This window comes from Pogona vitticeps, chromosome 12 (genome assembly GCF_051106095.1).
Source record: "Pogona vitticeps strain Pit_001003342236 chromosome 12, PviZW2.1, whole genome shotgun sequence".
NCBI lineage: Eukaryota > Metazoa > Chordata > Lepidosauria > Squamata > Agamidae > Pogona > Pogona vitticeps.
In genome coordinates, this window is record NC_135794.1 from 20,241,291 (window position 1) to 20,268,913 (window position 27,623).

A 27,623-nucleotide genomic window follows, 5' to 3' on the forward strand; every position below is an offset into this window, starting at 1 on the left:
GATTTGTATAAACCACATTAGGGGATTTCTAAATTAAATGCCGTATTCCTGTTACAAGGACAACAACTATTGGTGTGATTAGAGGACACACTACAATTTGGACACACTGTAATTCGCTAACCTTGTCTTATTGTTTTTATTCCTATTTTTGGCACATTTGTTACTATTTTACTAACAGCTGAAATAGTTACTGAATTTTAAAATTATACTGCATATTTTAACACAACAAGAGTTAGTGGTGATGGGTTTTCCAGTATAGCAACTTCAGGAGGACCACCAGTTGCCTAAACTTTTAAAAAATAAACAAGTTAGCTTCCAAAACCACTACCAACTTTCATTCCTGGTACCATGGGACATATTACTGTAGCATGTATGTGCTTAAGCTTCTTCTTCCCTAATATTTTGTAACTAACTAACCAATAGTTACGTTTCACAGTGACACTTCTCCCAATGGGTAATATCTGTAGGCATATCCATGGAAGTTGCCGAACGGCTGCTTTGGTTCCTTGGACACAAAAAGAATTCTCTATGCCAGGGAGAATTACAGTCTTTACTCAACTGCCAAAATGTTATGTCTAATCCTGCCAACTGCTTTGGGTTATGCGCACATATTTTGGAAATAGTATTTTGGAGCCAAGAATACAATTGCGTAGTAGGTATGGAGTTACCATTTCCTGGGTACTGCATTTTCTGCCCCCTTTCTCCCAGTGCTACAGCTGTTTTGATTTTCCTGAATCCAAAGTAAAGAGAAGGCATGTATCCTTCATGCTTCTGGTACCAATATGTGTGGCAAATTTGCCTTTGTGCCATAGTTCAGCACCATGGCATAAACTGGAGCTAGATGGACTGATAATCTGATTTGGTATAATGTCGTTTGATAGAAATAAGAATTTTAAAATAAGCATGCATGTAGGTTCTGTTTTTAATGGTCCTCAGTATAGAATCTAGCTGGCTAGGTAGCTCGGTGAGTTGGGTACCTGGCAGCGGGACCAGAGAATGGACGTTCAGTTCCCCACTGTGTTTTCCAAGAGGAGAGCCAGTGTGTGTAGCTTTCAACAAGCTGTAGAGTCCCAGAGTGCCCTCCAAGAAGAAGGGAATGATCAGCCATTTTAGAGGAATCTGCCTAGAAAACCCTGAAAAGGATAACCATCAATGTTGACCCTGATTGTGTGCAAATCTACCTTTTCACAACAGCTGCACATTGTGTTGATGTTCTCACCAAGCTATCCACAACAGTTCCAAAATCTCCTTTTTAAATATCAGTCACTGATGTCTGAGATCTGATGTAATTTTAGGATTTATTTGTTTTTGGCAACAGATTGCACTTGCTTATATTGAACTGCATTTTCTGTTTTAGTGTCCCTTCCTTGAACACAGAGAGGTTCTTTTACAGTTCTTCGTTGCATACACTTGTTCTGCCATCTAAACGAGGGGCAATGTCATCATCAGCCATCTTGGTCCCCACATTTCTTGCTAACTCAGGATAGTTCATGGACACATATATAAAGTACTGGTCCCAGTACAGGACCTTGATGAAACTCAGTGTTGCTTCCTTCTTTTTCAATGGGAGGAGTAGGATTCCTGCTCCAAAGATAGCATTTTAAATGAACGCCACAGATACTCAGTTTCAGATAGGAAATCCATTTGGAATGCAGAAATGGTTTTTAAGTGAACTATTAGAATATGATCATCTCTGTGGGTGTGATTCAGTGAGTATGCTGGCTTTGCAAAGGCATCCATGTAGCAAGCCAAAAGGAAAAGACAATCATCTGCATATAGCCAAACATAATGAGGATATTCATCTGGTTTCCCAGAGATGTTTTAACTTTGTGACTCAGCTTTACACTGGCTTAATCACCCCTATTACAGGCATTGTGTCATCTGTAGCCTCTGAGTAAAAGGACTGTCCATTTAGAGGCCAATTCATATAAGAAGCATTACTAATCAAGTACTGCCTTGTGAAAGATGACCCATTTTTATCTGCTTCCAGCACATAATTGGGCTTGGATGTACGTATGGCTGGATGGGTTTTTTTCTTTCTGGTTTTGATGTTTCGTTTGCAATTACTTCTAATGTTACTGTTTCTATAAGGAAGGGTAAAGGTTCCCCTTGACATTTAGTCCAGTCGTGTCCAACTATAGGCCGCGGTGCTCATTCCTGTTTCCAAGCCATAGAGCTACTGTGTTAGTCCGAAGACAGTTTCCGTGGTCACGTGGCCAGCACGACTAGACACGGAATGCTGCGACCTTCCCACCAAGGTGGTACCTATTTATCTACTCGCATTTTTACATGCTTTCAAACTGCTAGGTTGGCAGGAATAAGGAAGGGTAGCTGTGTTCAATTTACAGCAAAAACGAAGGGTAGCCTAATAGCACTAATCTCTCTTTTATAGTACAGAGTCCTCAAGTTAGTCAATGATTCAGTGGTGACCAAGGTTCTGCCTTCCACTACAAATATTAAAAATGAATCTACAATTGGATTTAAAGGACTTCATGACAGGGAGCTCTAGTGCTGTGTAGTTCAAGGACATATTTTAGAACTCGAACAGACAACTCTAGGTATCACCAAACTGCAGATCTGTGGATTCCATAGGATATCAGATTGCTATAACTTTGCAGTAGACGTATGTTTTTAAAGTAGCAAAGCAAACACTGCAAAGGATTTATTTCATCTTTAGTTTGCTGCTGTGAATGGCCACCATGTTCTTTGCTGCTTGGTTGTATAGCCATAGCACAGTTTGTGTGGAAACATCACAGGCAGTAGCTCTTGTCTTTCATGGTCTTTTGAGTCTATTGCCAAATACTCTTGTGTAGATACGTGGGGTTTAATGCTAACAACATATCTCTTGAAGGCAGGTTGCCTTGAATTAAGAGTCATTCAATTCAGATAATCTCATATTATCAACAGATAATCTACAGTACATGGTGATTTCCTAGCTTGAGCTCATGCACCTCCAAAAGTTATGCTGTTGGCATTATACCACGGATGAATTGACAGGACCAAGGTGAAACTAAGAAAATGGTTCTTTTGCATGGACAAACTGCTTTGCAAATGCAGAGGGAAAACATTCACTTTCCCACCTGCGTGCACTTTATGCCCCTCAGTATGTATGGAAGTGTTGAGTTTGTCTTGTTGCTCATTATTGAGCTAAAATTGTCTGATGTATTTATTGATTGTACTATGCTGTTTCTGACCCATAGAAAGATGTGTTATACTATACAAGAGGATTATAGCCTGGCTGTCACAATTTTGTTTCTGTATTCTGCAACTTCTGAATATCCCTTACAAATCAGCATTAATAGACCCAACAAGAAAAAAAAAGAATACTCCAAGTATAGGGAAACGCAGGTTTTACATAAAGCTCCAAAGAGTTTGGAAGCTGCAATTTGACAGAGAGAAAACAAGAAGCAAGGGCAAGAAAGATCTAGAAGGACTGGATTTAGAAAAACACAGTTATGTATATCTGATTTTTGTTTCAAATTAAAGATAATGGGGATAGAATATTCTCAAGAGATGAGAAAAGCCATAGCAAAAGTAATATGGAGGAAACGAATAAAGATTAGCTTACAATCTTTGGGTTATATAGAAGGCTAAAGGTTGGGGGTTGGAGTATATTGTGAAATTAAGGGGGGATAATAGGTTTGGGAATAGTCTTGAAAGATTTGCTTGAGCTGTGCTGGGTAGAAAAGGCAAGGATAATAAACATGTTAGATGGAGTGAGTTGTTGGTTCCCATTTTGCTTTGGCACTTAGGAATTAGAAGAACAGTTGGCAACCACGTTCACAACAGCTGATTAGCAGCAGAGATTGGTGCTGTGGAAGAGCAGAATCATAGGATAATAGAGTTGGAAGGGGGCTATAAAGGCCATCGAATCAGTACAGGAATCAAAATCAAAGCGGATCTGATAGAGGGTTGACCAGGTAACTCCGCCTCATCTCCGTTGCACATTTGAAGATCACCCATTGAAGCCAACAGGACTTAACCATGAGCTGCTGTTTTCCTCCTTGCTTCGTGGGCTGCTGCGTGCATAGAACCAAAGAACCAGATGCTGTCAAGGTGGTTGTTACACTCACTGAGCCAGTGTCAAAGGAGCTGTCTCAGTTAACTGTTGAACCACCTTAGGTTGCAATCCTTTCTACATGAAAGCAGTGGGACTTAGTAGACTTATGTAGGATCATGTGTCAGGGGCTCTTCAGCCTTTTTGTTTGTTTGTTTCATTGACCAACCCACTCCCCACATCATGGCGCTCAAACTGAAGCAGTACCCCAACAGTGAATGCCAAAATAGAGCTTCAATGGCATTTTGCTAAACATGAGAATCAGCCGAGTGGCTCCAGGGTGGTGCTGTCAGTGTGGCCAGGCTGCGTACTAGCGAGGGTAAAAAGCAGATTAAAGAACTCTTCCTGATGCATGCCGATTAACTTCACTGGATGATCATGGTCAATTTTGTGTTGGCTTCTCTCACCACACAAACACACACACACACACACACACACACATGGGCAGATGCATTGCTATTGTGACCTTGACTTTTGTTCTTTTTGGCGGTTTCGGGGGGCCATAAAGATGACTTTGTTCAAAAGCAGTGAGTGTAACAAATGAACTTAAAACCAAACTGCCGTTTCTTCATTTCTTACTGATTGCCCCATTCTGTTTTATGACAGAGGTTAACACAGAGAATGAATCTGTAGTGACATTGTTTAAGACTTCTTTATCCTTGCCTAATTAAAGGGGATACTTGAAAGGCGACTCATGGGGCTCCACACCTCACATCCTAAAGGCCAGCCTTGATTCTTCATGGAGGCACAGAGGGGAAAACCTTCAAAAAAAAGTCCCACTGCCACTTTGTGTGTTTGCAGGAGGGGAAGATTCATGACATTACTGGAACAGAACATTTCCATTTTAAAAAAACTTACCCACACTAGATCAATTGATTTCTGATTTAAAATCTAACACAATATGGGTTGAAGAGTCTAACACAGAATTCTGTTGAAAATCAACGCAGTTGGCTTTTTGCTGGGTTGGGTTGAGTGGCTTCCTTATGTTGATAGGACTGTGCCACCTCCAGATTTCCTCCTGCCATCACTACAGATGAGTTGGAGCTACAGTACCTCTCGAGGGTCTGCAGAAGATACTACAGCAGTGCTTCCCAATCTTGGGGTCCCCGGATGTTCTTGGACTACAACTCCCAGAAATCCTGGCCAATACAGCTAGAGGTGAAGGCTTCTGGGAGTTTTTGTCCAAGAACATCTGGAAAGCAAATGTTGGGAACACTCTTGGAGGGCTTCATCCTGAACCAGAGAAGGTCTCGATATATTACAGCAAATTACGTACTTCTTAAAGCTGTAGGGAGAGAAAGGTGGAAGCCTTTGCAAATCAGATGATGTGGATGATAACAATTCTGTAGGAGTATATTGTCCATCTGTACATTAGGTTATTGGGTCTTATGCTGTTTACTTACTCTGATTGTCTAGTTTCCAATTCTCAGCACCAGCTTAGTTTAAATTCTACGTAATTTCACATTAAGATACTTAACTCTGATTTCTATCTCAAAATGGTCTCATTTATGAATGTTGTAACTTGTGCATGGTAACACTGTGGCTTCAGTGCCAAATCAGGATGATTGGTGGGCTTTTTCTATTTTTATTCCACATGGCCCAAACACCACGATGCCTAGCCTCATTAAGAGAGGATTCAAAAAACTACCTTTTCAAATGGTATTATGATTTAATAAAGACATTCAGGAGAACTAGTGTGGTCTGTAGTGGATAGAGTCCTGGACTAGAATCCAGGTTTAAATACCTGCCTGGCCATGCAAACTCACTAGGATTTGTGGCCCAACAACATCACAACGGCTGAACTTTGCCTGTCTCTGAACTAAAAGAAGAAACCTTGAAGATGCTCGTGAAATATTAGCACCTGGACAGCAAAGTGAAGACACACTTCACTTTGTTAATTATATCTGCATCCCTTCTTGTCTTCCTCTTCTTGTTTCTCAAATAGATGGCCACCATCGGTGTTTTGTTGTTGTTGTCGTTGTCTGATGATGCTTTTCGTCCTTGGGGTAGAAGCTGAAGCGGTCACCCTGAAGGCTGTCGAAATCAGGAACTCGCACAAGCCCCTGGAGCAACAACACACCAAGAATAGTAGGGTTGTTTCCACTTCCTGCTATTTCCCCAATCCTCTGGCTTCAAGTCTTGTGCGGTCAGACACTCTTGGTATGTTGGCACTCTCTTAAAAAATGGGGAACAGGAACAATGAGAGGTGAATGGTCCAGTAATTTAATTCAGCTGCTTTGTTTTGTACAAAGCAGCTTCCTCATTCCCTGCCAGCCTCCCATTTCTTCCAGGGTTGGGCAACTGGATTAATACCAGAAGCCGCATTGCAGAAAAATCACAAACTGGTATTAGCTCCCTTTAACAAGTGAATGTCTGCGGCCCACATTCTCCTTGTTTTTATTCTTTGTGATTTGTGACAAAGCCCATTGCAAATCGTCCCAGTCCCTTTCTGTGCCGGTCTTTTGGCACTTCTAATGGGTCGCTTGCCAGAACTGTCTGGATAGCACTGTGGCTTAGGCATCTGGTTGTGGAGCCAGAGGTTGGAGGTTCGATTCCCCCACGGTGCTTCCGATGAGTTGAACCAGCCTGTGTAGCCTTGGGCAAGGTGCACAGCCCTGGGGGACGGGGGGGCTCAGAAGAAGGTAATGGTCAACCACTTCTGAGTATTGTCTATCTGGAAAACCTGAAAAGGATCACCATATGACAAAACTTACTTGACAGACATCATCATCATATCAGGCTATTCATTCTTTCCTTCCTAAATATTTAGGCCATCCAGTAAAGATATTATGAAATTCTGCTTATCAATTTTACTGATGAACTACACAGCTAAGCATTTCCCCCTTTTCATGGGTTTCTTGTGTGAGAGGCTGAGGAATGGCAATATTATGATTCTGGCTCCATGGGAGGATAAGATGTTTTGCGGTAGTGACAAGAGAATGAGAAATTACATGAATAAACACTTCTAACCCACATTGTGGTTTCCCCTTTGTTGAACGGACATTTAAGGTTTAGAAATAGGGGAGGGGTTGTTTGTATTTTCTTTAAAATATAGCTAGTGATTCTGTGCTTAATGAGTGTATTTCTTGCTTGAAGGGAAAAGATATATGGAAATTTTAAGGAGGAAAAAAAAGCAACCCTTTTTTTTGCTCCACCTTGAAGATGAGGGCTTTCAAAGGGGTTCAGTGTCCTCTCTGAGATTTTTTGAAAAGTCAAGACCTAAATCATTTAAGAATGAACCATTTTGCCAGTATTTTTTTTTTTTACACTCCTAGCTTCTATGCACGAGAACCATTTCTATTAGAGCTGATGTTATTTGTCTCTTTACATTTCTGCTGGTAAAGTTCAGTGAACAGGAGAACCTGGCGGTTGACTTTCTCTGAGCACTATCAGAAGGAGGAACTACTGATGAAACTTAGCATTTCTGTATCATCTGGTGAAGACAGACCATTCTATTGCCTGCATCCTGTCTCTTCCATGATGCCTCAAGAAAACATGGAAACCACACGAGGACTTAAGAATACATCTTTCTTCTCTTTTTTGTAATATCTTCCATGATGGAGAAAGATGAATTTGAAAGCTTGCACACAATTTTGTCCCTTTTTTTTTTTTTGCCGGTTTAAAAAAGGTCTCTCCAAAATAAAGGTAAAAGGTTCCCCTTGACATTTAGTCCAGTCGTGTCAGACTCTATGATGCGGTGCTCATCCCCGTCTCCAAACCGTAGAGCCAGCGTTTGTCCGTAGAGAGTTTCCGTGGTCACGTGGCCAGCGCGATTAGACATGGTACTGTGGTGGTACCTCTCCAAAATACAGGTTATTAAAATCAATAAAGATTATTGTCAAAGCTCAGTATAAGAATCTAGCTATAGAAGGAAGAGTTGTTATGAAGGATAGAAAGGCTAATTAACAAGAGGGAAAAGCCCAAACTTACTGTTTCTTACAGTACAGACTAGATCCTGCAGAAAGTGAAAATAAGCATGTTACTGAGAAGCAGCTTCTGTTCTCCCAGCTTGATGGTTCATTTGAAAAATAAAATCTGAGCAAGAAGGTCATGGAGTTGAAACCCGCAAGGGACATAGCTGAGTGATTAGATGAAACACCCTTGCTAGAGAGAGAAATATTTTTGTCTGTCTGTGTGTGTGTGTGCTCGCAGACACAAATGCACACATACATAAAGAAGGCAGAGGAATAAAGAGTGAAACATTTAGGATGAAGTCAGAGTTGACATTCTTCCACAAAGGCCAATAGAGTTACAATTTAATAGGTTTCGGATAGCGGTTGCCACTTTGCTTGGAAAGCCGCCATTGACTATATATTGCCTTTTTCTTAGGAACCTTGTCGACCAGTAGTTCCCAAATTTAGGTAATCCAGCTGTTTTTGGACTGCAATGGAAGTCCTCACTGCCAACTGTGCTGGTTGGAGTTTCTGGGAGTGGTAGTCCAATAAAACCTGAGTTACCCAAGGTTGAGAACCACTGTTCTAGCAGAGCACCGAGGATGCTGCTGAAGGTCAATCAGGATCTGCTTGTATATTTTTGTATAGTGGTCAGTAGCTCAATAAGGGTTTCTGATTCTGTCTAACAATGTCAGTGCCTGGAAAGCTATTCCACATTGCAGAAAACAAAGGCTTTGAGTTGTGGGAGACAGAACCAATTTTAGGGTGAAAGGAAGTCTGCTTGCTTCTGATATGTATTACAAATCCATGCATCCAACATGTGGACAGAAGCGTTTTGTTCCTTAATTCTTGGTATATGCCACCTGCCTTAGCCATGATTTTGCACATACCTTTATTGTACGTGCTTGTTGTTGTTTAGTCATTAAGTCGTGTCCGACTCTTCGTGACCCCATGGACCAGAGCGCGCCAGGCCATCCTATCTTCCACTGCCTCCCGGAATTGGGTCCGATTCATGTTGGTCGCTTTGATGTCAATTGTAATACTGGAAGACCATTAATAACTGCTGTTCGCCACCTTGAAGTTCATTGCTTTGGCAGAATTAGGAGATGTAAAGGAAAGCACTACAATTCTTGATTATTTGAAGTGGAGGGCCTCTTGAGGAACTGAGCTAAATTATAATGATCCAGAAAGTTATTCTCAAATGCAACATGGTTTATTTAGAAGCATTCACTGCAGTCACTAGGGGAATTTTTTTTTTTTATCCTTGCCTCCCCCTGCCCCTTATTAGTCGTCTATCCATTTTAAGTGTCATCTGGTCTCAACACCCGGTCTGTTCTCCCTTGCTTGTATTCATCATTATATATCCTTTCAGTTTAGTCTAGGAAATTCTGGAGGGGCAACCTTTGTGGGAGAAGCCAGATAAAGAAGGTTTTGTGACGAGGCTAAGTGGCATTTCAGTTGTACTGTCTTCCTGGCTGAAATTGCGCTACATATTGAACAAAGGCCTGCTCCCGCAGAAAGAAAAGGGTGAAGGAAGTCAAGGCTCAAAACTGAAAGACAGAAAAGATAAATTGGAAGAGTACCAGTTGAGCCAAAAGAAGTATGGAATGTTGCAAGTAGGCGTACAGTATAGCTGACAATGACATTGAGTTCATTCATCCTTCAGTGCAAACTCTTTGCTGGCTGGATAGGGTAAAAGTTACCAACAACCCATGTGGAGGACACCAACTAAATTCGCTTTCGAGTCCCTACAGGAGCAGAGCCACTGAATCAATGGGACTTACTTAAATGTTGACTTCATTCAGTGAAAGTCAGGAAAAGGCCACGTGGTCCCCGAAACAATACAAAGGCAGGAGCAGGTGATACATTTATTGGACCATTAAAAAAATACAGTGGTGCCTCGCTTAGCGATTGCTCAGTTTAACGACTAAATCGCTTAGCGACGACTTTTCCGGAGTGTTTTTGCACTTCATTTAACGATGGTCCCTATGGAAAATTTTCGCTTAGCGATGGTTGGGAACATGCTTCGCATAGCGATTAAATTTTGGGTCCCCTGTTTCGCTTAACGATGGTTTAAACAGCCTCATGTTTGCTGTTTTTAAAATGTTTTCCTGTTATTTATAAAGTTAAAATTTACTGTTTAAAATGTTTGAAATCATAAAGTGCACTTAATAAACCCTTTGTTAACCAAATTTGACTTTGTTCTGACTCTTTTTTAATTTATTGTTGTTGTTGTTTTCCTCCATTGATATGCATTGAATAGGTTTCAATGCATTTCAATTGGGGAACAGCGTTTCGCTTAGCGATGTTTCCTATGGCGATTTTCGCTTAAGGACGGCAATTCGTTCCTATTGGAACGGATTATCTGGTTTTCAATGCATTTCGTTTTGCTTAGCGATGAAATCGCCTAGCAGTGATTTTTTTTGGAACAAATTAACATCGCTAAGTGAGGCACCACTGTATAACAAAATGAAAAACGAACAGCAAACTTTTGATGATAATTTGTCTTCCTCAGGCTGTGCACCATGGACTTGAGGGTAGCTCCAAAATTATATGTTTATGTTAAAGTCTCAAAGTCTCATGGCCGCTGTTGGGGGCAAGGTGTAGCTTTTTAGATGGAGATTGCTGCAGTCTGCAAGATGTGTGAGTTTACTTTGACTGGAACTAGAGATGGGAGCTTCATATTTGTATGCCTGGGGCATACGAATACGAAATGTGGCACCACAGGTGTCATGGAGGTCCATTCCCTCCCTCCAGAACCAGCCTGGTCCACTCACCAGGCTGCACGCACTGGGTGCGTCCATTGGAGGCAACATCACACCAATTGTGGAAGTAGCTTGACGGGCTGGCTCCGCCCTGCCTCTCCGTGCAGCCAACCACTCCAGTGAGAAGGTGGGATGAGAAGTCTCCCTGTTCGGCAGTCGCCTGTCCGGAAGGTGGAGCAGCACTGGTCGGGCTGCTTCCGTGATTGGCACAATATTACTGCCGACAGAGATTTGCATGGCATGGAGCCTGGTGAGTGGACCGGTGGAGTGGGTTCTCTAATTAGAACGAACGGAATTAGCCCTCTAAGATATATTTTGGAATCTTGAAGTTGCTGAAATGGATATATAGATGATGATGATGATGATGATGATGATGATGATGATGATGATGATGATGATGATGATGATGATGATGATGATGATTTGCTTTGATATTGGAGTGCACACAGCTTGGTCTCATTACGCACAAGTCATGCTCACTCCAAGATCAAAAAAGGAACCCTTTAATTAGTGGCAGCCTATCACTGCCAGTGATGTCACTTCTGCTACGTTGGCGGAGCTCAGGGACAGGATACGAGATGCTATGGCATATGTTTTCTTCCTTTCCATCATACAGATGTGACCAGTTAATGTTTGCCAAGCAGTCGGTTAATGTCCCCAACTTTCTGAAATACTTGTTCTCCCAAGGAACAATGTGTATTTAAGGACCGAGCCGTAACTGATGGATGAAATCACGTTGACGCCTTTAGATAGCCACCCTGGCTTTGTTCTGTCCAATTTCCTCCTTCATGACAGGGTGATCCACCGAAAGTCCGAGGACTTCACGTCATTGCATCTGCTTCCAGAGTGTTGCTCTTGGCTGTGAAAAGCAAAACAGTTGCTTTACAAAAGATGAAATTCCAGTGAAAGAATGCCTTACTCAACTTGCTCTTTTGACTAGATGATATCATATGAGAATTGCATACCAGAGTGATGTCTATCACCCAAGCAGATGTTCAGAGATGACAGGAAAGGTTTAGGTAGGGCTTTTCATAATTCATTCTTTTTACGTCAGGCATGCAATGGGTTTGTGGCTAGAAAGGTTGAACTTTAGGGTGTTTAAGGGTGACTTCCCACCCCCCAGAGGAATCTACCTGCAGTGTTTCTGTATGAGTTGTTCTTGAAGACATGCCATCGCTGAAGATCATAAATTGCACTGTTAATCTGTACCAGTAATAACTGAATGATCCACACCCACACAACACAGAGTTGTGTTAATCATTATTCCTCAGTAGAACAGGGTGAGCAAATATAGCCCTCCAAATGTTTCTGCCCTACACCTCCTGTCAACTCTTGCCAGTACAGTGGGGTCTTGACTTAAGAACGGCTCGAGTTAAGAACATTTTGACTTAAGAACCGCTCTCACAGGAAAATATTGACTTGACTTAAGTACTTAGATTTGAGTTAAGAACTGAAAAAAAACCACGTGGGAGGCAGGGAAAGTGCAAAATTTGAACTTTCAATTAACTGTTGACCAGTGAAAAGGGTGCCTGTCTGCTTCCTCACTCCTCCCAGCATTTAGAGAGTGGATTGGGAGACAGTCTTCGGACTGCCTGGTACTGTACTGCCTGGACTGTATTTTCCCTGCCTTCCCTGAACCTTTCTTGACCTAAGAAAAAAAGAAACAAAATATCCCCCTCCAGTGGTCAAAGGCAGAATAGCAGCTTCCCATTAGTTTCTATGGACGGAAAAGAGCAGATACGGATCAAATGGTTTTCAATGCATTCCTATGGGAAATGCAGATTTGACTTGAGAACTTTTTGACTTGAGAACCGCCTTCCAATACGAATTAAGTTCTCAAGTCAAGACCCCACTGTACAGCTAATCATGATGGATTATGGGGTACCCTCAGGCCAAAAACATCTAGAGGGCTACTGTAGCCCATTCTTCAACGTATAGTGATTGTATCCTGCTTTTCAACTGAAAAGATTCCTGGACCAGGAGTAGAAGGGCAATCATAGAATAATGGAGTTGGAAGGAGCCTAGAAGGCCATCGAGCCTAACCCCCTGCTCAATACAAGAATCCATCTCAAAGCAGATCTGCCAGAGGGTTGTCCAATTTTCTTGGGAATGGCTCCAGCGCTGGAGCGCTCTCCACCTCCCGAGGTCATTGGCTCCATTGTCATACTGCTCTAACAGTTAGCATGTTTCAGGAATGAAATACGGCTTCCTGTAACCGGAGCCCGTTTTTACGTGCCCTGTACTCTTGCCTGGAAACCTGCAATCTAAAAAGAGACGGCACAAAAGGAAAAAAGGCCCAGGAGGGAAGAGGAAAAGGCTGGTGGAGATGACCTATCAGCAGGGTTGGGTGGAATGCTCCTGGTGTGACCTAACACCCTTGTCCCAAAAGTGACCAGTGAGATTCAACAGCCAATGTCCATCTAAATAGCTACTTCTGCTGCTTTTGTAATCACACAAAAACCCGAAACAATAAAAGCTGTTTGAAAGAAGACTAGGGCAGGGCAGTGGATCATATTGTAGAAGTCCGATGGGCAGTTTTCCACATGTCTGTATTTTCCACTGCAAAGGGGTTTCACTTTATTTTTTTCAGCACAGTTACATGTGGTCATCTCAAAGGTAGCATCTACATATATATTTAAAGCTTACAGTCTACTTCTAAGAATTAAAGGAGAAAGAATTAAAGGGCGGAGAAGGAGAAAGAGAGGGGAACAAGTTCTTATGATAACCAACTGGATGGAAGCAGTTCAGGCAAACTGCTAGAATGGCTGTAGGGGCAAAGCTGGCAGGATTAGCCCACTTTTCTTATGCCCCTGTGCTTTGCAACCTCCCCCCCCCCCGAAACAGATGTTGTTGACTGATAGCCAAACAATGCTCATAACTCATCTACCTTCCATAAGACCTTTGATCATCACCAGAAGCAGTTCTTTTGTAAGGCTAATGGGTCTTAATTGCCCATCCAGAAAACCATGAAAAGGGTGGCTGTAAGTCAGAATTGACTTGACGGCTCATGATTATTAATTACATATATAGAGACAGATAGATACATTTTTTGTTCATAAAAGGGGTTTATTTCTGCTTAGCCTCAAGAGATGCATAAAGCCAGAGAGCCCCATCACAGCTCCTGGAGGCAGCTGCTTCCATGAACCGTTCCCGAAAGTGAAACCGTAGGTGTTGCATGAGATACAGTGAAGAAGGAAAGATTTATTGCAAGGTAAAACTGCACAAATATTTTTCTCCAAAGCCTAATAAAAATGGCAGATGCTCGGCCGAGCTTCTCTTATCCTTCTTTGCCACATGGAAAGCCCCGCCAGAAAGGAGAAAGTGAACAAGAGATGTCTCCCGACGGAGCTGCCCAGAAAGGAGAGAGCAAAAGTCAAGTCCAGCAGACAGATAAGGCCATGACGTCATTCGCTTCCTGGAACGGGGAGTCTAAGGCAATCCAACGCATTCCAAATCCCTTCCGCTTTGTTAGCAAAAGCTGGGTTTGGGGGCAGTCTTCTGTGGGCTAAAGGGAATTGCATGCCTGGAACCCAGGCAGAACAGGCCTGAGTCAAGACTATAGCAGAGGCTGACTCAAGAAGACAGGTAGGATGACACTGGAACACAGGGCCTCCCAGTCGAAAGATGGGAAGGGATTTCCAGTCTCCCAGAGTGCGTGGGAGGAAATCAAGGACAAGGCACAATAATCCGGAGAAAGTGAAAGTGTCAAGGTCAACCCTGACTCACAAGTCTGGGTCCTGCTGCTCACATTCTGTGCATCCATGAGTGTGTCTTCCTTGTTCCACATTCGATTCATTTTAATTTTTCACAGACGGTCGTCACAGAAACTACACAGAAAAGAAAGCTAGCTGGGTTTTTATTTCTTCCTTGAAAGCAGGAGGGGAACTCTTCAAATACAATAAACAGCAGTGGAAATAAAAGGACTCTTTCCCATACAAAGGGGGTGGCTTTCATGTCACTCCTTTGACACACATTTTAGTTACAGAAGACCTAGCTGAACACGTTCCATATGTGTTGTCTCTGATACATTTTTGGTATCACCTGGCAAGACCAACTTCCAAATAGGGTAGCCCTAGAATGAGCCGGAATTTTCAGCATGTATACATTACTGAAACAGCAACGTCTACGTTGGCTGGGGCACATCGTGGGAATGGCTGACGGTCAGATTCCAGAAGATCTCCTGTATGGAGAATTCGTGCAGGGAAATCGCCCCAGAGGGAGACCACAGCTGCGATACAAGGACATCTGCAAGCAGGATTTGAGGGCCTTAGGAATAGACCTCCACAGATGGGAAACCTTGACCTCTGAGCGTTCAGCCTGGAGGCAGGCGGTGCATCACGGCCTCTCCCAATTTGAAGAGACCCTTGTCCAGCAGGCCGAGGCAAAGAGGCAGTCCCGAAAGCAGCAAAACCAGGGAGCTGGACAGGGGACAGATTGTATCTGTCTTCAGTGTGGAAGGGACGGTCACTCTCGAATTGGCCTTCTCAGCCACACTAGACGCTGTTCCAAGACCTCCATACAGAGTACGTTGCCATCGTCTCTCGAGACTAAAGGATGCCTAATCTCTACCTAGGCATACACACACACATACTTACTTTACTTACTTTATTTTCTACCACATTTTCTTCCTGTGTGTAGGGGATGTAACGTGGCTCACAACAGGTGGGATTTTTCTGACTCGTGCTCCAAACAGCTTCAGCTGGGTTTTGCTATTCTATGTGCCTTGGTTTTAGGGGGAAGCAAGGGCTTGAGTTGCAAAATTGCTTGGGCAGCAGGAATGATTTGCACTAGTCAGGGAAAGGTGATGGCCATGCTGTTTGAGGCATTCTGGGCCTTGTAGTCCCATCCCAAAGGAAGGTTGCCCATCTCTCAGTCTCGATGTTAACTGCAGCAGAGATGGGTTGGGGGTTACCCCATCCCCAAACTTTTCATCCATCTCTCTGTAAGTTCTGACTGCCTGTCTGAAGTCGCTTTTGCTTGGAACTCAGAAGCGGTGGAACCTCTTGACGCTGACACGGTGCCCCACTTCGGCCTTTTGTTCCAAGTTCCACCTACCCTTTTTTGGACCGAAACGTCCAGGGCAACACTCCAGCGTTCCTCTCCAACGATACGAAGAACCATTGGAAGTTTTGCAATCAGCATGACAACATTTGCTGGGAAATCTCCCGGTCTTCTCAAGGGATGGGAGGCAGGATTCCAAGGGCAACAGCTGTGTCAGAATATAAGATAAACTGGACTCTCCACCACTTTTGCTGGGAAGCCTTCCGTCATCATAGGAAGAAAAACGGGTTGCCCTTTGGGGCAGGAAGGAAGGTCGGGGATTTTTATTATTTTTTGTTTTTGGCACCAATGCAATAATCAGATTGGGATATTACAAGCCAGCCTGGAAATCTGTAGAGGGATCCTTTCCCTTTTCAATTTTCTAAAAATCTTTTTCTACAGTTAGGAAGGGAAAGATACTGGATATGTGGCACTGCGTGACATTTCAGCGAACACCTGTACAACATGGGGGATTTGCTGATCCGAAAGGCAGCGTGTCGTTCCTGTATTCTGTTTATGGGCAGTGCAGTATAGTGCTTACAGTGCATCAGATACCCAAAACGAGGAAATGTGCAACCTAAAAAGTCAACAAAAGGATACTTGTCACCTACAATTTTGCACATGATAATTTTAATGTACCCTGTACCATTCAGGAAAAATAAACACCTGTATTCTTTGACTACTATTACAGACATCACTGTTCATTTGTCGCTTTTGAACTAGACGCATTTCTGTCTTCTACAGGGACTGACAAGCTGTGTATTCTGCCCCTGACCCAGGCTCAAAAAAGACCATCATTTGGTAGTAAAAAGCAAAAAACATTTTAAAAAAGGCAATGCGGGCTGTTTATTTTCTGCCCCATAGTGTTTGAAGCACTCTCTTTGCAGATTATAATCGAATGATGCATTGCCCCTGCCCCACGGCAAGCTGGTTACTCAATTTACTGACCTCGGAAGGATGGAAGACTGAGTGAACCTTGAGCCGCTACCTGGGATTGAACCCAGGTTGTGAGCAGAGTTTTGGCTGTAGGACTCTCAGTTGAACCACTGCACCATGAGGTCATGGGTATCTGATTTGCATTCAGATGGTCATGGGTCTCATCTGTGGTTAAAAGAAGGGGCTGCAGATATTGTAAGGGTCACTTCTCCAAGCCAGAGAAGGCAGTCTGGACGATGGGTGGACCCGCCAGACCTGGGATAAGGCAGCTTCCTGTTTGTGACTCATACACTCGTTTTCCTGTGCCTGTGCTGATTAACGCTCTTTTAGACAGTTAAAGGTGTTTAAGAGTCTTTTATTTATTTATTTATTTATTTATTTATTGGACTTGTATACTGCCCCATAGCGCTACAAGCACTCTCCGGGCGGTTTACAATTTAATTATGCAGGCTATACATTGCCCCCCCCCCCCAGCAAGCTGGGTACTCATTTTACCGACCTCGGAAGGATAGAAGGCTGAGTCAACCTTGAGCCGGCTACCTGGGACTTTTGGCACTTTCTCCTCATTGTGCATGTCCTTAACTGTTTGCTTCTATTTTCCTTACTTCCTTTGGGTTCACCATCTTTCTTACAAAAATTGTGAGGCTTTCTGTAAAGAAAGCATTCTTCACCCCTCTGAGGGCTAAACGATTATTTTCTCACCTTGTACTTTTGGCCTGTTCCTCTAGCATTTCTGTCTTTACCTCAGTAGCGACTTTATGTTGAATTTCTTTCCTCATCCCTTTGAACCTTTCATTGGGTTTACACCGACTTTGGCTTAGGGCTCCAAAGCCTGATTCCGCAAAATATAATGCGCGTGGAGCCAAGAAACCTTTTACCCGATGGGTGCTCCAAATATTGACCTTATCTTGGAGACAAGCACCCTTCTGGGTCTTGTGACCCTTATCAGGCACTGATTCCACAAGCCCATAAAAATAGCCATTTAAGGCTCAATATTAGAGACAGGCACGATCCGAGGTACAGACCGAAATAACCCACGAACCGGGCTGGATCGAGGTTTGGTTCGTGGTCCGAATTGTGGATCCTGTTTTGCCCAAATGAAACAAAGCACCAAACTTTTTTTCTCCATAATATACTGGGAGATACTGGTGAGATGGGAGAATCTTCTGCATCATTACTATGATCCATAGTATGACAACTGGACTGAGAACAAGCATGTCATTTGGCACCAAAGCTTGTCCCCATAGACATGGAATTACTTCTGCCCCTTCTGGACCACCCCGCGATGGAAGGGGGGGCCCATAGGTAAGTATCCACTTTTCCCTTTCTAAAGCTGGCAATCCTATCTGGCTGGCACGATGGGTGATCTGCCAGGTGTTGGATTGATGACCTTCTCCGATGCATGCACATTTTTGAATGTCATTGCCAGTCAACAAAAAATGTGACATCCTCTTAGTCCTTGGCAAGTTTTGCAAGCTGTGTTTTGGCTGAGCGGGTGGCAAGTTATGTAGTGCTCCCTTCCAAGTCTTTGTTTATACATTTTTTGTTTAAACAAATGAACCATTAAGGAAACAGCTCCTGTTCCGAGATTTGTGCAGGCCCTTAACGTCATTGCTCTGAGAAATCCCAGAGAGCTAACGTGCTGTTGTGGTGGCTCGCATCTCACAATGTGGGCATCAGCCCATAAAACTCCTAAACTGTAATGAATTAAAATAGATGGGTACAAAGAGATACCTAAAGTGATGCAGCGTTAAGCAAGGTAACATCTTTTTCAGCAGATTGGATTTCTGGATGCTCGCTTGTGTTGACCGCAACAAAACCACCCACAACTTCATGCCAGCAGAAAACTAGTTGGGGAGGTGATAGCAAAGAGCCAACCCTTTCTCTCTGATGGACTCGATCTTTTTTTGATTGGGAAGAATATTTTAGATGCAGGAGCATTAGGGCGACTATATGTCTTATCTGTGGTGCTGGAGGAAACTCTTGAGAGTCCCCTGGACTGCAAGATCAAACTTATCCATTCTGAAGGAAATCAACCCTGAGTGCTCACTGGAAGGACAGATCCTGAAGCTGAGGCTCCAATACTTTGGCCATCTCATGAGAAGAGAAGACTCCCTGGAAAAGACCTTGATGTTGGGAACGTGTGAAGGCAAGAGGAGAAGGGGACGACAGAGGACTAGATGGTTGGACAGGGTCACCGAAGCGACCAACATGAATTTGACCCAACTCCGGGAGGCAGTGGAAGACAGGAGGGCCTGGCGTGCTCTGGTCCATGGGGTCACGAAGAGTCAGACACAACTTCATGACTAAACAACAAAATGTCTTCTCTGACAGTGAAAGCAGAGCAAAAGCTGGCCATGAAGAGTGCTTGGCACTTAGAACTGCAGAGTGGAAGGGACCTTACAAATCATCAAATCCAGCTCATGGCAGGGAAGCACAGTAGGGAATTGAACAGACCACCTCTGGCTCTGTGGCCAGATCCCTAAACCATTAAGCGACCCAGCAGATTGGACTGAGCAGATATACAGACCACCTGATAACAGTCATCCCCACTCTTGCACGTATTATTATTGAGCTTCCATCGGTAGAATGATCAACATCCCTTGATTTGCGTTTGTGCACATAAATCCGCAAATACAAATTTTATGGAAGTTACCTGACTAAGCAGCGTTGCCGAAGTTGCACTCCAGAATAGCTTCTCCCACCCACAGTTTATCCCAAGTCCTTGTAATACCTTCTAGGGAAGTCATACAAGTCCTCCCGAGTTTGATTTTGAAAGCAAAGTTTCAGCTTTCCCCCCCAAATCCAGCTGTGTTTGTCTCTTGGCGAAAGACATGACATTCTGCAGGATGCTGTTTGTTAACGTTTCTGCTCCAGCAGGCGCTTCTTCTGGGGGGGGGAAACACATATTTCCCAGAACAGACGGATATTTGTGTTTTTCTCCCCAGTATCAATGAAAGAGGATTACTTTTAGCTTGTAAAGAACATTTAATATATGTGTGATTTCAAAAGACATGAAAAGCCACCCACTCAGGAAGACACCAGAGAAAGTTCTCTTTAAGGTTCCCCCACCACCACCACCAGGAAACCACCTGTAGAACTCATTTGAGGGCTGCAGCTACTTAGTCCTCAGCACCAAGATGTATCCAGTCACCTGGTGGCAGGGCATTCTCTCTCATCCTCCCCCCCCCATGTGTGTTTGTGGGGTAAACAAATAATAATTAAACATCCCTTCAGCCAAGGTTTTCTGGATTCCTTGAGGGATGCAATTTAAATCTTGGCTTCAACTTTCTTATACAATCCAGTCTTGCATGTCCCGCATTTTTCTGTGTATAAGACTATACTTTGGTCTAAACTCTTTAGACTAAAAATTGAGGGTCGTCTTATACATGGAGGTAAGCTGAGGAGAGAACAAAAACAAGTGGAGGGGAAAGCAGGGATCAAAGCGATCCTGCAGCGCTTTGATCCCTTTCCCCCTGCACTTGCTAAGCCCCACTTAGATTTCTTAATTTTGGATTAGAAAAGTGTGTGTGGGGGGGTCTTATACATGGGGGCATCTTATACACAGAAAAAATATGGTATTTGCGTACCTGATGGATGGAAGCATCCTTCAGGTATGCTTCAGGTACAGTGAAATGTAGTGGATATATAAATGTAGTAGATAGAATGACAGAGGAGGATGCCGTAGAGCTTGGCTTGAAACCATGGCAACTCACGGGGGGAGTGGAACTAATTAAAAATACTCTTTAAATATCTCAACATGCCTTGAAAACCCTGTTAATATTAATCACGTGCCTTTCAGGTCAATTCTGACTCATGGCAATGCTCTTCCAGGTAAAGAATACTCAGAGGTGTATTACCATTCCCTTCCTCTAGGGGCACCCTGGGACTGCGCAGCTGGCCCAAGGCTACCCAGGCTGGCTGTGTCTCCAGTCACTTGCACAAGTGGGGCAATCGAACGCCCAACTTCTGTCTCCCCAGCCAGAGACCTAAACCACGGAGATCTCCAGCCGGCTTTTAAATAAATAATACATTTTGTGCCATGGGGGAAAAACACAAAATTAGGCTCGTTTTCAGCCACCTTCCCAATCCCCAGATCATCAAAGATGTTGCTCCAGGCCGAACAGTAGGGGGCTTTATCTCCCTGTATATGTTTTTTTTAACAAAATGTCTGAAGAAGAATATGAAACTTGAGCTAAGAAGAAGCAGGGCTCTGCATACCTGAAGGATGGAAGTATTTGTCTTCACCGGCGCTCGTCCTGAGGTTCACCTGACAAAATGAATCTTGGCGACAGGCGGCTAAGGGGCCGCCTGATTCTTGAAATAATTAACCCCCCCCTTTCAAAGCCCCTCACACATGACTTCACTTGGAGAATGCAGGCATCTTCGTTTTCAGTTTTATATTTGCTCCGTTCTGCATTTGGGCTCCTTTGCCTTCATTTGGAGGAGACTGAGGCAGCTTTTTCTGGACAATAATTGGTGTAGGAAAGACAGCCATGTCAACTGTCCCCACCTGACCCCTTTCAGGTGCAATGGACTACAATTCCCACAGTGGCTGGGGAATAATTGGCGTTGTATTCCAGACACACTGAAGGACAGCAGACTATGGAAAGCTGTACTGCGAATAGGATGACTAATTAGCTGGTGTTTTTGTTGCTATATGCCATCAAGTCACCTCCAGCGCATGGCAACCCTATGTATAAGCGCACTTCAAAATGTCCTGTACTCAACAGCCCTGGCTCAGCTCTTACAAACTCAAGCCTGTGGCTTCCTTTAGAGAGTCTGTCCATCTTGTATCAGGTCTTCCTCTTTTCCTGCTGCCTTTCCCCTTTCTCATAATGATGGTCTTTTCCAGAGAATCCTGCCTTCTCAAAATGTGCCCAAAGGCAGGACAATCTCAGTTTCAACTGATCAGTAAAACTATATTTCGTTAGGGTTATCAGTGGATATCCAGTGTGGTGTAGTGGACAGAGTCTCGGACCAGAACTCAGGAGGCCTGGGTTCGAATTCCCACTCAGCCATGGAAACTCACTAGGGGAGTGGAACTGGTAAAACCCCTCCTTAAATACCTCAATTGCCTTGAAAAGCCCTGTTAGAGTCGCTACAGTTTTGGACCTACAGATTTGTGGCCCTGAAGCTTGAACTATGTGGGCCCATTCACAACCAGCAACAAGGTCTGGTTAACCACTGTTATTTTCTTTAGTGGGATTATTCCGTGGCAGATCACCACCATTTTTTAAACCAATGTGGACTAAAGTCACTTCTGCCCCGTACCCTCCAGGATTAGGAGCCCTGAAACTTAAGGTCCATTAATTTCATTTTAAATTCCAACTCTGGGTCACTATAAGTTGGTTCCAACTTGATGGTCATTTGTTGTTGTTTAGTCGTTTACTTATGTCCGACTCTTCGTGGCCCCATGGACCAGAGCATGCCAGGCCCTCCTGTCTTTCACTCCCTCCCGGAGTTGGGTCAAAGTCATGTTGGTCGCTTCGATGACACTGTCCATCTATCTCGTCCTCTGTCGTCCCCTTCTCCTCTTGCCTTCACACTTTCCTAACATCAGGGTCTTTTCCAGGGAGTCTTCTCTTCTCATGAGATGGCCAAAGGATTGGAGCCTCAGCTTCAGGATCTGTCCTTCCAGTGAGCACTCAGGGTTGATTTCCTTCAAAATGGATAGGTTTGTTCTCCTTGCAGTCCAGGGGACCCTCAAGAGCCTCCTCCAGCACCACAATTCAAAAGCATCAATTCTTCAGTGGTCAGCCTTCTTTATGGCCCAGCTCTCACTTCCATACATGGCTACCGGTCATTTCAAGGACCTAAATTCTGGGTCTAATTAGGTTGTGCTCCTTGTCCCATAACTATGATGCCCAATCCAGAGCCAGAAGTCAGGAAACGAATCTGAGGTGGGACCTGTCATGAACTTCCATGATGGCAGCAGTCCTGTTGATGCCCCACACATGTTGGGTAATGGTGGCCCAGACCCCAAAGCGACAACAGGCCTAGAGCCACCATCCAATGGGTCTGTGGTGGAAGCGGCTCCTGAAAAAGAGGTGCCTGATTGTTTGCTGGAAGATGAACGTTTTGACCCAAGAGGATATCAGAATGACCTCCCTGGCCGTCACTTCACTATGCCTAACAGCAGAGCCGGCCCTAGATTGAAGACTTCTTGGTTGTAATTCCAGCTTCCAAAGCTTCTCTCAAGTGTTGTGAATTTTTGTCTTTCACTAAAAAAAAAAGTCAGGAGCTAATCTGCAAGGCTCAGCATTCCCGTGTCCTTCTCAGCCCCGGATAAATGAGTTTTGAATTTAATTTTAGGCTCTGTCGAGACTTTTTTTTTTTGGAAACCACTTTCATCAGGAGGAGCTTCCTCCGCCTTATTGTACGTATTAAATGGGAAAGGTACGGATCTGAAAAGAAAGAGTTATAAAAAAAAATTCTTCCCCTTGATAACTGAGACTTAACAAGCTTTTCTTCTGTAAAGAAGGTAATTCAAAACTTTCTTGGCTGCAATTAAGTAAATTTTGTGTCCTGAAGCAGTGAGATAATATCAGCACAGAAATGTTCTTTTAAAAGTTTCCTGTTCCCATTGTATGTGGAATCCCCACAGGATAATATTCTTATTCACTAAAGCCAAGGTCTGCTAAAAATAATTAACACAGGTGTGAGTCACTGGGATCCCCCTGTTTTCATTAGCTTTCCTTGCAACTTTAAAGGTCTAGATTCCAACATATGCATTTTATTTTTGTCAGTCTGGGAAAATGCTGGCGTTTCTACAAAACCTTGCAGAAAAAGGAAGACCGGAAAATGCAAACGTCTGATAGGGAAACAGAAATCTGAAGGCGAATGTATGGGCCAATAATTTAAACATTCTCTAAAAGATATAAATAATGCAATTGCATTCATTCCCTTCATAAATATATTGTCAACCAAACAAAGCATAAGCATTTTATTAAATGAGCATAGCAGAAATAGTTAAATGTTGACAAATAAACTAGCCAAGATATAAATCACAAGTATATCAGTAAGACACATGACATGAAGATCACAAGCTAAATATGAGCCAACAGTGTGATATGGCTACAAAAAAGGCAAATACTATTTTAGGCTGCATTAATAGAAGTATAGTTTCCAAATCCTGCGAGGTGCTAGTCCCCCTCTATTCAGCACTGGTTAGGTTCACCTTGAGTTCTGGACACCAGCAAGAAGGATGCTGAGAAATTGGAACAAGTTCAGAGGAGGGCAACAAGGATGATTGGGGGGCTGGAAACCAAGCCTTGTGAGGAAAGGCTGAAAGAATTTGGCCTGTTTAGCCTTGAGAAAAGAAGACTTTTGATATCATAGCACTTTTCAAATATTTCAAAGGCTGTTATACAGAGGAGGGGCAAGATCTGTTTTTGATCATTCCAGAGTGCAGGACACGCAACAATGGGTTCAAATTAAAGGAAGTCAGATTTCTGTTGAATATCAGGAAAAAAAACTTTCTAACTGTTAGAGCAGTACGACAGTGGAACCAGTTACCTTGGGAGTGGGTGAGGGCTTCAACTTAGATAATCACCTGGCAGATATGCGTTGGTTGTATTCTTGCGTTGAGCAGGGAGTTGGACTTGATGACCTTGTAGGCCCCTTCCAACTTCACTTTTTAATGATTCTATGAATGTAAAACAACTAGCAGCTTTACTAGTCACATGCATTCTCGAACAAGTTATAAGAGCATTGGCTCTATTCCCAGCATCTTCCAGAGCAGCTGTTAGAGATGGGGAAGAAAATTTACTGAGTTTCTATTTTAATACAAACCAACATAATTTAGTAATTGTGGATCTATCGGTGGATCAAACACACTTGTTTTTCAAAATTTGCCTTTCCGTGAATTGTGTGACAAAGTCCTCCTCTTTAAAAGTATGCACTGGAGAAAATGTACCCAAAAATGCAGACGTTAAAGAACATAATGTTTCAAAATGTATCGTATCAAGAAAATGGATATCTCAGGAGAAGTACTGTTTCCCCGAAAATAAGACCTAACCTGAAAATAAGCCCTAGTATGATTTTTAGGATGCGCGTAATATAAGCCCTACCCAAAAAATAACCCCAGTTAAGTGAAACCCTGCCCTCCACCCTTGTGCAGCAACCAGAAGAAGATGACATGACTGTATTTGAATAAATGTAGATTGTTGTACATGAAAAAATAAAACATCCCCTGGAAATAAGCCCTAATGTGTTTTTGTTTTTGTTTGTTTGTTTGTTTCTTTGGGGCAAAAAACTAATATAAGACCCTGTCTTATTTTCAGGGAATCACAGTATGCACCAAAATTTGTACAGACTTCCCCATGAAAATTTTGAAATAAGCTCAAAGTTTAGGACTGATGGAATTTAAGAGTGGAAGAACTTAAAATTCAGGATTTATTTATTTTTTTAAAGGGAAGAAGAGAGAAAGGAAAGAAACGGAGAGTAGCCAATACTGGTAGTATCTTGTCCATTCTCAGAACATGAATCTGTTAAAGCAAAATGAAGTGTCTTGTACACAAATGTTTCTATCGTAATAAGGCCTAAGTCCAATCGCTGTTCCTAACTAGAAACAGACTCATTGGCTGAAATCCTGTTGGCATAACTACACTTGCAGGAGGCTGATGACATCGTCAGCAGGGGGCAATTTTTGTAAATTAAAGAGCTCCCTCTTCTGTCTCATAGCTCCTGAGGAATCCCTCTCATTGTCTGGAAGCCATGGGACAAGAGGAAGAAGACTTTAATTACCCCAAATCCCCACAACAGGGATAGCACTTCTGACAGTTGTGATCTTTGGTAATTAAAGACTTCCTCCTCTGCCCCACAGCTCCCACTGCTTTCATACACTGAAAGAGATTACACAGGTACTGTGGGACAGAAGCAGGAAATGTTTAATTTAGGAAAATTGCCACTTGATAAGTACATCACCGCCAGCCTTCTGCAGGTGTAGGAACGCCGACAAGATTTCAGTCGTTGAATCAGTTACTAAATCCAATCAGTTACTAAGTCCAATAAATAAATAAATAAATAAATAAATAAATAAATAATGAGTCAACATGTTTATAAATCCCAGTGTTTCAAGAGGTGTACCTTAATGGAGACCAACAATTGATTTCGAGCCTTAATCTTAACCCGGTGCCACATCTGATTCATATCTGCTTGCAGCAATTGTGAGGATCAATTTTCCAATCTCCTAAAAGGGAGAGGAAAAACTTTTCCTAGTGTTGGTGTTCTCAATATATCTGTAGCAATACTGGGTCAACTTCCTTATTAACTATGGCCACCGAACCCTTGGGTCCAATTTAGACATACAAATCCTGCTGGATTTTTTTTTATGACAGCTACATTTCTTTGTGAGAACCAGTGTGGTGTAATGGACAGAATTACTAGGACTCAGGAGACCTGCTTAACTATGGAAACTCACCAGTTGATGGCGATGGTAAACCACAGATACTTTGAAAATCCCATGAAGGCTGCCATCAATTTGAAGTGACTTGATGGCATACAACAAGAACAATACAGTAGGACCTCCTTATCTCTGGGATCAGTATTGGCTGATCCACTTATTCATAGTCTGAAAATACAAAAAATATTAAAAGAAAAATCCTAGAAATATATATTTCTAAATATGACATTATCAGAACTGACCACTAGATGGGGCCAGACACCATGCTACGTAGCCACATTTTTCAGCATCCTGTGGAGGGGCTTGGAACCCATCCGCGGAGTCTGGGGACCTACTGTATTTCTTTGCATGTACAGAAAAAAGTCCAACAAGTCAGAGCTCGTAACTCTCTGCCTTGTCGTGTTGTTCCAACCTTTCTGTTCCTGCTCATTGTGTTCCCATGCATCACAAGTGTTCTCCTCCTTTCTAGGTGTCAGAAGCCATGCATCATCTCCAAGAACCACTTTCACCTTCCAACAGATGCCATCATGTGTGTGAAAACATGCGTCTCTGGAACATCCGGACGACATCCATGCTTGTCACATCTCTTCTCCAGTTTAACTTTTATAACTCTCATTAAAAAGCAATGAAGTTGATCCAGAATTGGTATTATGTGTTCTGTAAAACCCATACCAAACAGCCATCTGGCTACCATGTTTTGCGGTAACTGTGATTTCCAGACACTTTTTAAGGGCAGCCCCCATCTGGAGTGTATTATTAATCTAAAGTGGAGGTGACTTTTTAGCATGGAACACAGTGGCCAGATTCTTTTCGGGAAGGACTAGTAGATACAGCTGAACACAAAGATTCCTGACCACCTTGGCTCTCCAGTCATCCAGAAGCAGTTCTGGATACAACAGCAACGCCAAGTGGTGTCTTCTCTGGCCCTTTAGAGGAAGTCTGGCATCTTCCAGAATTGGTTGGACTTCCAGTCCTGCGTCATTTGTTATGTTGTATTTTATTATTTGGTTTATTTATAGGCACCCTTTCCCCCGTTGAGGGGGCCTCAGAATATTAAAACAACAAAACACCAGTAGAATTAAAGCATAATAAGTTAATTTTTAAAAAAAAAAACAATTAGACTATATGCTAATTAAAATACAATTGAATAATTGAAAGCAAAGAAACATTATCTTTAAAAAGGCATTCAGGGATTCGGCCATAACCTGCCTGAAAAGGTGAGTCTTCAGCTGTCCGTGGAAGGATGAAAGGGAGGGGACCAGCCCGACCTCCCGAGGGAGAGCATCCCATAATGTGGGAGCCACCACAGAGAAGGCCCTCTCTTGTGTCCCCATCAACCATGCCAGGGCTGGCCATGGGACCAAGAAGAGGGCCTCCTCAGATGATCATAAACTCCGAGAAGGCTCATGGAGGGAGATACTTGTACAGTCCTTCAGGAAGCCTGCACCCCAGCCATATAGGGCTTGGAATTGCATCTGGATATGGACTGGGAACCGATGCAGCTGTTTCAACAGGGGCATAATATG

At 43.1% G+C, this 27,623-nt stretch overlaps 1 long non-coding RNA gene across 1 annotated transcript; it reads left to right on the top strand.

Annotated features, from left to right (window-relative positions):
• Positions 1–15,624: 15,624 nt before the first annotated feature.
• Positions 15,625–27,210, top strand: LOC144584634 (uncharacterized). The gene is made up of 2 exons (XR_013539011.1): positions 15,625–16,028; positions 26,567–27,210. It is a non-coding gene; the product is annotated as an uncharacterized LOC144584634 (long non-coding RNA).
• Positions 27,211–27,623: the final 413 nt, after the last annotated feature.